General features: G+C 38.6%; 1 long non-coding RNA gene across 1 annotated transcript; it reads right to left on the reverse strand.

The window, feature by feature from the left end:
• Positions 1-944: 944 nt before the first annotated feature.
• LOC123331396 lies at positions 945-10615 on the reverse strand. The gene is made up of 4 exons (XR_006548007.1): positions 10475-10615; positions 10072-10253; positions 4719-4824; positions 945-1081 (listed from the first exon to the last, which is right to left on the reverse strand). It is a non-coding gene; the product is annotated as an uncharacterized LOC123331396 (long non-coding RNA).
• Between the last annotated feature and the right edge of the window lie 3839 nt (positions 10616-14454).

A 14454-nucleotide genomic window follows, 5' to 3' on the forward strand; every position in this document is an offset into this window, starting at 1 on the left:
GTATCCATTCTCCTCCAAACTTCCCTCCTATCCAGGCTGCCACACAACATTAAGCAGAGTTTCATGTGCTATACAGGGTCCTTGTTGGTTATCCATTTTAAATATAGCAGTTAAACCATTTCTTCCTTATAAGAAATACATATTGTAAGCAAAGACATTTCATGGCGAATTAAATAAAATTTGATATTTGTTTAGTGATTATTTGGAGAAGGTGATGGCACCCCACTCCAGTACTCTTGCCTGGAAAATCCCATGGATGGAGGAGCCTGGTGGGCTGCAGTCCATGGGGTCGCTAGGAGTCGGACACGACTGAGCGACTTCACTTTCACTTTTCACTTTCATGCATTGGAGAAGGAAATGGCAACCCACTCCAGTGTTCTTGCCTGGAGAATCCCAGGGACGGGGGAGCCTGGTGGGCTGCCGTCTGTGGGGTCGCACAGAGTTGGACACTACTGAAGTGACTTAGCATAGCATAGCATAGCATAGCATAGTGATTATTATATGCAAAGTCTTAAAGAAACAAAGCCTTACATATTATTGGTTTATTTAGGTATATTTATATATAACCAGTATTTGAGATTAAGAAAAAGCAACAATTTAGAAGACTATGTTACATATTAATAAATGAATTATGCAAATAATAATAGCAGTTCCCAATTACTGAACTTCCACTATTTCTCAACCTTATAGTAATAATTTTATATGCATTCATTTACTTACTTCTCACTTACATTTACATTCATTTATATCTCACTTACATTCATTTACTTACATCTCACTACAACCCTAAGGGGTAGCTATTGGTATCCCATCTTAAAGACAAGTAAATTATGACCAACAGCTAATAAGTGTCAGAGCTTAGTTTCAAAATTAGATCCATTTGACTGCAAAGCCCTTGCTCTTAATCTGTATCTCATTATGCTTCAAAAACACACATTTTAGGCTGGGTAGAATCAATAAGTAAAAGCCGGTTATTGTAGGATATGGATTTTTGCCACTCTTGACAGACAGAAAGATGTGACATTTCTACTGCTGGCAATAGGTCTTCAAGAGTTCCTCTTAAAAATGCAAATCTGTACTCCTAGAAGGATAACATGGTAAGAAAATAAATATTTTTAAGCTCTTAACATGTGTGTCCTTGCAAAATCTTAAAAGAATGGGACAAAGGGCAGATAAGTTTTGATAAGGTTGAGGAGTGACAGGTATGGAATAAGGGAGGAGCAACCCTGAGCAGGGGTTTGGGAGCAGTACCACCAGGAAACAGGGAAGCATAAAAGAACAGGAGTTGGGGGGTGGATGGTGTGTGTGTTGTGGGGCTCCTAACTAGGGACAAGAGAAGAGAACATCTAAGACAAGATTTCATAGCTCCATAATTTGCACTACGCCAGTATTGCTGCTTCTATTAAAAAATTCCACAGCATTACATGAGCAAGTATGATAAAATTGAGTTGCATGAATTCAAAAAGTATAGTAGTTGCTTGAAGCAATGACTGAGTTATAATTGCTATTGTCAAAGAGCTTACAATCAAAGAACATTTTTTCCCTCTTTCACACCTATTTGCTCCACCATTCTTTACATAATATCAGATGTTACCCATAATCTCTTGCAACATGATTCTGAATTAGTCTTATACACAGAATAGGGATGCTAAGAGAATTGATTGCTAATTAGTTCTGTTGCTTCTTTTCATTGCAGTCATATTCTTAAGTTAGTATACTCGTCAATATATGAATCACAAAACTTAACTGCAGTTTTAGTTAAATACTTAGTTACCATCATTGTAATGCTAATATTTATAAGGATGATAGTGATGATAATAATAATGAACTGGAGTGGTTTTAGGGTTAGAAATGTAAGTCTAAAAATGCTATCTTCATGAACTGCGTTTATCCTACATCAATAATTTTGCATCAGATTTGCTCAATTTACAAATCAAAAATAGATTTTTCTGTCAGCAAAGACTAGGCTTATATCTGAAAATCAAGCACAGCTTGTACATCATCATTAACCATAAAGGCTCTGAAATCAGAACCTAGCTGCCAATTTTCTTGATGATGCATAAGATGAAATCGAGTACAGCTGGCTCTTCTGTCCCATGCTAGCTCTGCAGTACTGACATTAGTGAAAAATCTGTTTGTTTTTTGTTTCAGGAAATTAAATAGCTATGACTAAAATGAAGCAGAGGGAACAGATATATCTGAGTAATAAACAGGTGCTATTTTTATTTTTAAGTTTATTTCACTTCCATTAGGTGCAACACTACTTTGACAAACTGCAATGACCTCAAAGAAAATATGTGAATCTTAAAAAAAAAAACAAAAACTAGAGGAGCCCCTTTATTGATAAATGGGAACCAAATTACACAAATAATTTATAATTTAAAATCCACCATAAGTAAATATAATTCTCTTAATGATTATTCCTCCTAATAGAGTGTCTATGGACTGATTACACCTTCAAAAAGGAGATTTTATTTCCTGACATGTCAACTGCCTTAGTAGAATAGGCACTTCATGATTTAGGTCCAAGGTGAGTAACATAGTGGTGGAGAAATAAACAAATTTCTAAATATTTCCTTAAAATGAGGAAGTGAGAGAATTTTCAATGAGGCAATATTAAGTTAATGGCATAAAACTTATTTCCAAATCCCTAAATTTATTGGAAGCTTGTTGAATCAAGGAGATCCTTATCCTCTTTTTCCAGGCAAGCATTAAATATGCTGTGCCAGTGTGGGGTAGAAGGAAGGACTGAACACACACATTAACTGCCAACACTTCAGGAAATCCGGTGAAAGAAATCTTTTTAAAGACACAAGGATAGGGGGAAGGGATAGTTAGGGAGTTTGGGACTGGCATGTACACTCTGCTATATTTAAAATGGATAACCAACAAGGACCTACTGTATAGCACAGGGAACTCTGCTCAATGTTATGTGGCAACCTGGATGGGAGGGGGTGTAAGGTGAGAATGGATACATATATGTATAGGGCTGAGTCCCTTCTCCTGAAACTATTACAACATTGTCAATTGGCTATATACCGAAATGCAAAATAAAAAGCTTAAAAAAAAAAAAAACAAGGAGGAAGAGAGGTGACAGCAACATACTTTTGAAAACTGGAAAATAGGTGAATGAAATCTGACAGACTTAGCAGATCTCAAAGAGAGGAAACTAAGTTAGCTAGGGAGAAAGCTGAGAAACACCCCCATTAACACAACAGAATCTTCCAAGAAATGACAGCCCTAGGGAATTCTGAAACTGAAAATGAAGGAGGGACGGTCTCCTGGAGGACTGGGTGAAAGCTGACCAAGGAGCAGTTCTCTCTGTTAATTCCTTTTCAAACTGATGCCGAAGGAAGATTGACTCTCCCCACTTTGGAATAAGTCCCTCATGTTATTTTGGACTTATAGAGGCCAGGCACAGTTGAAGACCTAATATTCTATTGAAAACATCCCTTCAAGCCCCTTTTCCGCTCAGCTCCCAGGACACTGGCAGCCAAATCTTGACCCTCCACAAACCAGAAAGGTGGACTAATACCTGGCCATTCCACCTGGAAAGATCTAAAACTATAGCTAACCAGGATATCCAACAAATAGTCTTTCCAGATCACCTTGCAATAAAGCTCATGATCAGTGAGTTCCATATGGGTGTATGCATTCAGAGCTCCCAATCAGCTTTTAGTCTTTCATTCTTAACTGGAAGCAGAAAATCAAGGATTATAAGACATCTGAGAAAATCTCTAATGCAGAGGGGATAGGGGACTTGGGGAAGGAAGGAATAGGAGTTGTAATTTAATGGGTACAGAGTTTTAGTTTAGGAAGATGAGAAAGTTCTGGAGGTGAATGGTAGTGATGGTTGCACAACAATGTGAACTTACTTAATGCCACTGCACCGTACACCTAATATTGGTTAAAATGGTAAATCTATGTTATATATATTTTGCAACCATAAAAATAAATTAAAAATTAAGTTTATGAGACTGTCAATTGGAAAATACAGGTGTGGAATTTCCTTTAAAAATATAACAGAAACAAAATTAAATAAAAACAAGTATAAAAGTGATAAGAAATTAAAGCACTAGACCAGAAGATCTAACGTATAATATATAATTAAGATATTTCCAGAAATGGAGAAAAAAGAAAACATACAAGAGGAAATCATTAGTGAAATAATCCAAGAAAATTCCCCATAACTGTAAGACATTAATTTCCAAATTGAAAGCCCTATTCAGTGTTCAATATGATGGATGAAAACAGAATCACATCAGAGTGTTAACACTGGAAAATTTTAGAATAATGAAGACAAAGGAAAGATCACCAAAGTTTCTAGAGAGGAAAATATCAGGTCAAGAATCACAATAGTGTTGCGTTTCTTAACAGTAAGACTGGGACTGGAGCAACGAGTTTAAATTTCTGAAAAAAAGTATTTCCCACCTAAAACTGTATTATCAGCCAAACTGTTAATTAGGTTATAAGAAAGAATAAAGAGGTTGTCAGAAATGTAGGATCTTTAAAAATCTACCTCCTAGACACTCTTGCTCTGAGTCTACTGGAAGATATACTCAGAGAAAGAGAATGTATGTTGGCAGGGAGGAGAATTTGGGGGAGAACACTAAGAAAAAGAGAAGTACATGGGCAGAGAGAACAGAGAATCCAACACAGAAAAAGGGGCAGAGAAGCCCTAGATAAGAGTACAGGATTACAGGGTAACTATGGCTCACCATTTGCACAAGTCAAACTCCATACCAGATCTCCTTAGACAGTTTTTGGCTGAGGACAGTGCAAGGCTCTTTATTCCATATGCTTCCTTCCCTCCACACAGAACAGCTGTGCACAGATAAAAGTGGTAGAATTACTCTAAATGCTGATGGTGCATGAGGCAATAAAAGAATATGTCCCTGACTTAAATGGTTACACTGAATGCTGTCAGCCATATTAGCAAGAGTCTTATGATCTCTGCAGACTACAATTTTGAAGAAAATACGTATTTGCCTAAATACATTAAATTCCCTCAGGTGGACATTCTCCTGCATAGGAGTCTGTACATGTGTGTGCTAGGTGTGTGAGTAAGTCTCTGAAGGGATATACAAGAAGCTGATGACATATTTGTTTCTGGGGAAAGGAAGTGTGGGGTTGGGCAAAGGGGGCATGAGGAAAACTTACTTTTCAAGATTTATCCTTTTGTTCCTTTTGAATTTTTATCACAATTCAAAAAATTGAATAAATTACATTCTTTAAAAATTTATAGTTTTAAGCAAGAAATTCAATGTCTAGGAGTTTATACTAAAGAAATCTCTATCTTTAAAGCAAATGATGTAGGTGCAGGGATTTCTTTGTGTTAGCAAAACTTTAGAAATAGCTTACATATTCATTTACTAGGTACTGATAAAATAAATTATGTATATTCCTGCAAGGGAATAGTATGCAACCAGAAAAAAGTAAAAGCCCTTTATGTACTGATACAATACTATCTCCCAAATAAGCTGTTAAGGGAAAACAGATAAGAAACATACTTAAACAAATGTGCGAACTCACATTTGGTTGTATACATGTAGACTATCTCTGGGAGAAAACACAAACATTTTAAAACATTGGTTTAGCCTGAACTTCATGGCAGGTGAACAGGGATATGATGGAAATTATTCTCTGGATGTAATTTTACCTTTTGAATTTTGAGCCATTTGAATATGTTACCTTTGAAAACCAAATGGAATTACGGTTTTGAAAATGTGGGGCATTTTTAAATAGCCTAGATTCTTTTCATCTCGATTCTTTCTTTTTTCCCTATTGCAAAGCCAGTATGAGATCTTTCATCTAATAATAACACTCTGGTTGTAGTTCTGCAATGTTTAAGAAATGAAATCTGTTACTCCTGCTGGGATCAGAAGAGTTGTCAGCATATGTGGGCAGCAGTGGGTGAAGAAGAGCTTTTGGATTTAAGGCACATAAACTAAATATCAAAGTTGAATGTATTATAACAACATTGTTAATATAGGAGAAATTTTTACCAATGTCACATATGAAGACATCAGTGATATACTTCTCTAAGATATAGATAGATCATTCAAGATAGACCAAAGGGACTTTGCTGGTGGTCCAGTGGTTAGGAATCCACCTTCCAAGGCAGGGACACAGGTTTGATCCCCTGTCAGGGAACTAAGATCTCACATGCCGTGGGGCAACTACCTAGCCTGAGTTCTCCAGCGCCTATGCAAAGTTAGAGTATTTCAACAAAGACCCAGCATATTAAAAAAAAAAAAAAGACCAAAGATAGGAAAAGAGAGGGATAATGGGAGCTCCAGACTGGATTTCTAAGCTATGTCTGGGTCCCTTTTCAATAGTATGACTTATTGGGATAGAGGAGCATATTTTCTGTTTCCTTCTTCCTTTTCCATGTTTTTATAAACCATCACACATATTAGAAATGTGGGTATGAATTTAACTTCATAGAAGACTTTTGAAAATGCTATAAATAACTAACTTCCAGGAAATTAAGTGAGCTTTGTGTATAATAAAGCCCCAGATGTAATGTGATAAAGACAAAATGTAGTGGTAAAGATCCTTGAGCCCCCAAATTGGTCTATTTGTATTCAAAATCTGTGTTCAAAGACCCCACCATGGTCTCTAGCACGGCCCACATTACCATCTATAGATTCATCTAGGACAAAAAATATTTGATGAGATTATGGAATTATCTAAAAAAGCCTTTGACTATATGAACATTTACTTTCCCAAACAAAACTGACAGATTTTCCAAGACATCACATCAAGCTTCTACTGTGTTGCCATCTGTCTCAATACTGAAAACTTGAGTAATCTTTAAGTAGGTAAATCTTTAAATGAAATCCTCTTAGCATGACAAATGACTCTAATGGCATCTCTTAATGAACAAATGGCTACCAGCTTGAAAAACCTACGTCTCTGAAAGAAAAGTGCAACTTTCAATAGAAATCCCAAGGACAGTAAACAAGCAGAAAGAAGGTTTTTACTGGAGGTATTGGCCAAGCACTGGGGAAGGTCAAAGGCCAACACTCTTTAGAAAGACAACCATGGCAGTCCCATGGCAGTCTTGTTGAGCAGAACCTGACTAGGGCAAGGAAGCACTAGTGGTAGGAAACAATATAGGCAGCTGTTGTCAGAATTCAAGTAAAAAATGATAAAAAGTGAAGGAAGAGGGAGGAGATGGTCAGATTTTGAGAGGAAGGAAATATGGGTGAGGGGATACAATGTTTAGACTTAGAATGGACAAGAAGCTCTGACAGCTTTGGCAAAGAAAGTTTCTGCCCCCCTCTCCTGAGTTGTCTGTGCATCTACAGCTCTTTCAGGGCCTTGTTCTCCTCTTTTGCCTTCAGAGGCCACCATTCACTTGCCTGCTACTTGCCAGACGTTGGGATCACAATCCTGGCCTCAGGGAAGTGCGATGTGCAGAAGGTTATAATTTGCGGTGCTCTTTGCTTTGATTGTCCCATACTCCCCCCTACGCCCACCACCACTCAAGTCTGTGCAGATGTTAATACTGACTGAAGGTGAGAAACAAATGAAAGAAATTACAACACAAAGGATAGATTATAAACTGTCTATGAAATAAAACTTTCCAACAGTTTAAAGGAAAAGAGCAATAAAAACCTTACCACTTACAGAGATCCCTTTAAGAGCACACCCTGATTCCTAGCCTTTGCTCGCTAGCCTCAAGTCCCACGGTAATTGACTCTCCTCTTAGAAAATGTGGTGCTGGTGCTTAGTTGTGTCCGACTCTTTGTGACCCTTTGGACTATAGCCCGCCAGGCTCCTCTGTCCAGGGGATTCACCAAGCAAGAATAGGAAGGGGTTTCCATCTTCCTGACTTAAGGATCAAACCCACACCTCCTATGTCTCCTGCCTTGCAGGCGGATTCTTTACCACCAAACCGTCGGGGAGTGCCTGTCTTCAGGTCTCTATACTACACATCTTTACCATGGTTTGCCTTACTCATGGTAGTTTAATTTCATGAAAGATCCAGCCCTCTTTCCAATCAATGCAACCCACAGGATATTATTATATTTGCATATTTGCAGCAACACCTTTCCCAAGACTGAGTTCGGCATTATGAAATAACACTATAGAGGGTCTCTAACAGCACAGCTCCTTGTAGAGTTTGCATTTCAACTTGTGCCCACTGGTAGCAGTGAAGATTTGCCACCTTATTCTTCTTGGTCATCCACTGAATTCTACACAAGCATATCTCCCAAAGGCAAATAATAATTATCAAAGACAATTCATATTAAGGAAGAAAAAAATTTCCCTAAATATAACATAATCTGCACCGAGTCTACCTTAAATGGAGATAACTGGCTACATTTTTATTCAGTTATGTCGATTCTCACTTTGTTCATCCTCCTGCTTCTAACTATGCCCAGATTCCTATAGGTCTGTAAGAAACAGGATGCATCACAGTAACCTTTTCAAGTGACAGCAACTCCCTTCCTACACAAAGATGTTGAAATCATGGAATTATTAAAGAGTATAGATACAAATGTCATATGTGTGTGTGTGTGTGTGTGTGTGTGTGCAAAGTGAGGGAGGGTCTTTTTCCAGGTATAATTAACTTGGCTCTTTTAAGTATCTGATTTCATTTGCTATGTGAACTAATGTTTTGGTTCTTGGCTATACTAAAATATTTTATAATCACAAATATTGCATAGTTCTAGGGAGCAGTTTTATACCCTGGAGTATTAAATACTTATAGGTATAAAATACTTAAAGGAAAAGAACGTCTTAAATTTTAAAAAGAGAAGCAACTTAGCCAAAGTTTAAAAAGTGAGAATTCTTAAACTTTGTAATATATGGTTACAATTTGCTCAAGAATAAAGAATGCTATCATGTGATGGGTTCCAATAAAATTAAACCTTTCAGTCTCTTAGAATTTATTTCTTTGCTATTCTTGTTACTATGATAAATGTTTTCATTCACAAGGATAAGGTGGACTCTAAGATCTCAGCTGTAAAAATGTATGACTATTTCTGCTTCCACATTCATTTATTTAATGTAGTCTATGATTTCCACTATTTACAAATAACTGTAGATAGCCTAATGGGCAGGTCCTAAAAATTTCAAGATAAATTAGAGAGAATTTTTGCCCTTATAGAGGTCAGTTTAAGAGGGGAGATAGAGAAATAAACAAAAAATTGAATATGGGTCACAACAGAAAGATGTACAGAGTATGACAAGTAACTGATCAATTTTAGAGTGTGTAGGTGGGAGGTGTAGGGAGCATGGCAGTGTTGGTGTTAGGCAAAATTTCACAGAAGCTAAAGCCCCTGATCTGAGTACTGAACGGTAGACAGTATGGGAAGTTCATTCCAGCCTGAGGAAAGAGCTTGTGCAAAGGTACTAATACATGAAGTAACACAGGCAACTTGGGGAACCAGTCTTCATTGATTAGGAAAGGGAGCTGAGGCTGGGTGCATCAACAAGTAAAAAGGTGGGAGATACACAGGGACCAAAAAGGTTGCTGTGTTTCCTGTCTCCGGCTTTTACCACTATACTCTCTGTTGTGATGGTAGAAGGGTTTAATGTCTCTGTGACAAGAAGAGTCTCATCCTCCCTGGAGTTAGTCACTCAGTCATGTATGACTCTTTGCGACCCCATGGACTGTAGCCCACCAGGCTCCTCTGTCTATGGAATTTTCCAGGCAAGAATAGTGGAGTGGGGAGCCATTCCCTTCTCCAGGGGATCTTCCTCACCCAGGGATTGAACCCAATGTCTCCTGCATTGCAGGCAGATTCTTTACCTTCTGCTCCCCAGGGAAAGAGGTTTACCCCAAAATGGGCATTCCTATTTGATTTTGACATGCCACTCCCTATGTGACAATATGAAATGCTCCCTCCCCCCTGCCCAGTAACAGTAACATAATAAATTCTATCCTATGTGTATTCATCAATATTAGTCATCGGGTAAGTTCTGTATGTGCACTTCTGTCCCAGCACTAAGGCCTTGAACAAGTAGGTATTAGAGACAAGTATATCTCTTTCCAATTCAAATGGCAGAAAATTCAGTCCCAATTGACTGTAGCTAAAAGAGAACTGATTTACTCACATGAGAATCTGATAGGTTTCATGAGCTTCAGGAAAAGCTTGATCCAGGCTCAAGTCTTGAACTCCCAATTCCCCTCCATCTCTTGGATCCATTTTCTCTGTGTCAGCTGCATTTGCTAGCAGTTTTGTGGCATTGTAGCATTGCTGCATTTGTGGCAGTTTTCATCTTTTCATGCTGAAGTGCTAAGAACAAAAAAAAGGAAGAGATCATTCCTGGTGGCTCCCACACATATCCTAACTGTCCTTATGGCTACTTGGGGTGCTGATTGGTCAACATAAGGAATAACTAAAGTAAGCACTGGTACAGATGAATGAGGTCCAGGTGGTATTTGTGTGATGATTCATCTGCCACGACACATCTGGATACTAGAACCATGACCTCCGGGGACTCGTTTGCCACCTACCCTGGATTCCGTACTTCCACAACTCCTCCAGTATCAGCTCCCAGCCCCTTGTCTCTTCCTCAGGAGACATTCATCACGCTGTTTCTCTCTCCCCTTCTATGTGCCTGTGGGTATCCTCTTCCTACTTTCAGGGAAACACTAGCCCATTCTGAAGCTCCTTCAGGTTCTGTCCGGAAACCCTTTTCCCTAATAATTTAGGATTCTATAAAACAAAGCTGGAAGCATGAATAGATTATTTTGTTTTGCCTTTCTTTTTTCCATGTCTTGGGACAGTGAACGTTTAGCAGGAGACCTGCTTACAGACGTGGGAAGGGAGGAGAGAAGCAATAGCAGAAAATACAAGGAGGAGAAAAGTGTAAACATAATTTAGATTTCAAAATATTATCCCAAGGACTCACTCACATGGCATTTCCAATTGGTAGTACAGAAAGTTCTGGGTTTTTTCCTTTCCTTCTCTCCCCTTCCTTTCTCTCTGATATGAGAAAATAGATAGACCACTGGCAAATAAGCTGGTAAATGAGTAGCCCTTATATAGAATGTGTGATGTAATTGTCCTGACAGGTATCACATGCTACTTTTCTTTTTAGGATGGAATTTATATATCAGTCTCAGCTAAGTATAGCTCCGATCTGACTTATATAAGCTTACAATATTTTGTGTTTATAGTTTTGAATATTGTGACCACGGAAAATTGATTTTTTTTAATGTGTGGGGTTTCTGCTTTTTTGAGGACTGAATCCTTCATTAGTACTTTTAAATAGTACATTTAAAATAAAGAATTTCCAGCAAAAGAAAATCAAGGAGTAACAGAGTTTTTCATGTATATCATTGATGCCTTTCAACAGGATGTAGAGTCAGGCTCCAAACAGAAACTGCTCTAAGAAGTCAACACAGGGAGAATTTAACTCAAGGAATTTGTAAAAATAGGCAATGAAAGGGAGAAGAGAGCCCCCAAAGAAGGGAGTGACTCTAGGATAAAACAACTATCCTAAAAAATAGGATAAAACAACTATAATTCTTAAGTGGGAGGAATAAAGGGAAAAGGGGATGTTACTGGAGCCCAGGGTCAAGGGTCATAAGGCATTTGGGCTTTCCTGGTGGCCCAGAGAGTAAAGAAGCTGCCTGCAATGCAGGAGACAAGTTCAATACCTGGGTGAGGAAGATCCCCTGGAGAAGGGAATGGCTACCCATTCCAGTATTCTTGCCTGGAGAATTCCATGGACAGAGGAGCCTGGTGGGCTACAGTCCATGGGGTTACAGATTCAGACAGGACTGAGCGACTAACACTTTCACTTTTCAGAGCAGGGGGCAGATGAGGAATATTATGCTTGCCCCATCCTCCAGCTGTCTCCTTTCCTGCTTCCCACTGGTCACACCCAGCTGGCACTAGTTCCTCAGGGAAGGCAAGGCAATGCTGCTTGCAGGATCAGCTCCTCTGTGATTACAGACCAGAGACGGGGAAAGAAGAACCAGGAATGAATCAGAGAGCACACAGGCCTGGGACCCTGAAGCCTCCACTAAGAATTTTTAAAAATTCACTGTTAACAAATCCAGGTTTGATATAATTTATATTATATCAAATTTATCCAGGAAAAACAAAGTTGTCTATAATGGGTCCCATCAAGGAGTTACCAAAGGCTCTACAACTTGGGGATAAATCATTGAAATCAGAAGAAAAAAAAAAAAGAACCAGTTATATATGTATATTCATATTTTGAACTGACGTTGGAAGCCCTGTTAATTTTGCTGAATTTAGTCAACCTTCTTTTAAGAACACCACCTACCTTTATTCTTTGGCTTTTTAAACGCAGAAAGCTGCTAGATCTATAACCTTGCTTGCCCCTTTCATTTGGAATACTGAGAATCCAGTAGCTTTTTATTGTTAGGCTTCTGTTTATCCATTTAAAGGTTACTGCATTGGCTTATACTAGGACTTCAATGATAGTGTCCAAAATGAATTTTCTATCACCCAAACTATTTTCTATCTCTACTGCACTACTGCACGGGAAACAGCAAATGCTGTGCTCATTTCTTTGAAGCCTCAACCTGGCTGGCACGCCTCTCTAAACATAGATCAGGATTAACTGAGTAATAAGGCAAGACTGCACAATAGTTTCTCTAATAAATTCTTCAATATTGTTACCTTAGAGAAGTCTTTTCAAAGGATTTAACTTCAGGTACACAGAAACTTTGGAAATATTGAGAAATGTCCACATGCTAAAACATTGTTTTAAAAAACTGTAACAAGCTTTATGGTGTCAAATTTTCAGTCTCCTACTTTTATTTTTACAAATTTCAGCATGATGGTTCTGGGGTTTTTTTTTGCTTTTACGTTGAGAAAACTGATTGTTTCACTTGTACTTCTACTGGTCCTAGAACTAAGCTTTTTTTCACCTCTCTAAAATTGGGCATGTTTCTGTTTTAGTCTGGATACTCTAATTCTCTGTTAAACTTTTTTTAAAGTTATAATTTATTTATTTTTAATTGGAGGATAACTGCTTTACAATATTGTGTTGGTTTCTGCCATATATCAATATGAATCAGCCATAGATATAGGCATGACCCCTCCCTCTTGAAGCTCCCTCCCACCTCCCACCCCATCCAACCTCCCACCCCATCCCACCCCTTAAGGTTGTCACAGAGCACCAGGTTTGAGCTCCCTGCATCACACTGCAAATTTCCACTGGCTATCTAATTTTACAGGAGGTAATGTAAGATCATGGCATCTGGTCCCATCACTTCATGGGAAATAGATGGGGAAACAGTGGAAACAGTGTCAGACTTTATTTGAGGGGGCTCCAAAATCACTGCAGATGGTGATTGCAGCCATGAAATTAAAAGATGCTTACTCCTTGGAAGGAAAGTTATGACCAACCTAGATAGCATATTAAAAAGCAGAGACATTACTTTGCCAACAAAGGTCTGTCTAGTCAAGGCTATGGTTTTTCCAATGGTCGTGTATGGATGTGAGAGTTGGACTGTAGAGAAAGCTGATCACAGAAGAATTGATGCTTTTGAACTGTGGTGTTGGAGAAGACTCTAGAGTCCCTTGGACTGCAAGGAGATCCAACCAGTCCATTCTAAAGGAGATCAGTCCCGGGTATTCATTGGAAGGACTGATGCTGAAGCTGAAACTCCTCATTGGAAAAGACTCTGATGCTGGGAGGGATTGGAGGCAGGAGGAGAAGGGGACGACAGAGGAGGAGAAGGGAACGACAGAGAATGAGATGGCTGGATGGCATTACCGACTGGATGGACATGAGTTGGGGTAAATTCCGGAAGTTGATGATGGACAGGGAGGCCTGGCGTGCTGCAATTCATGGGGTCACAAAGAGTCAGACACGACTGAGCGACTGAACTGAACTGAATGTAAGATGTATGTTTCAACGCTACTCTCTTAATTTGTCCCATCTTCCCACCCCCCCTAATCTATTCTCTTACTCTAAAAGTTTAAGTTCCATTCCATGGCTGTATGAAAAAAGAATAAGAAATAAGCAAGAGAGTTTAAAACTACGTGAGAAATTGGAAGTTTCAGAAAAGTAGCAGTGAAAGAAAAATACCTCTTTATAAGCTCCAGAAGAAAGAACTTTAAGATGAAATTAAATCAGAGATACAGAACATTTTATGGAAACGGGAGACAGATGTGCTTTTGGAACCGGGAAAATACTGGTTAACTTTTAGTTGTGATCACACTTTGGTGGTGTCTATGTGAAGCAAATGCTTTGGCTCTAAACTTGTTTCTTCTGCTTTTATGTTTTCTGCCTTCACCAACCTGGAGACAGGAGAATGAGGTAAATTTTGACTCTCTGGTGGTCAATGAGATAACTTTTGCTTATCTCATAAATACTGCTGATAGATAAACAATTTAGTGTCTTTCAACTGAAAACTTCCTCCTAAAGACCATACAACCCAGGTTTGGGGGAAAAATTGGAGAAAGCGGTCCTTGAATATTTGCTACTCATAATTTATTCGCTCACGTG

This window comes from Bubalus bubalis, chromosome 2 (genome assembly GCF_019923935.1).
Source record: "Bubalus bubalis isolate 160015118507 breed Murrah chromosome 2, NDDB_SH_1, whole genome shotgun sequence".
Taxonomy (NCBI): Eukaryota; Metazoa; Chordata; class Mammalia; order Artiodactyla; family Bovidae; genus Bubalus; species Bubalus bubalis.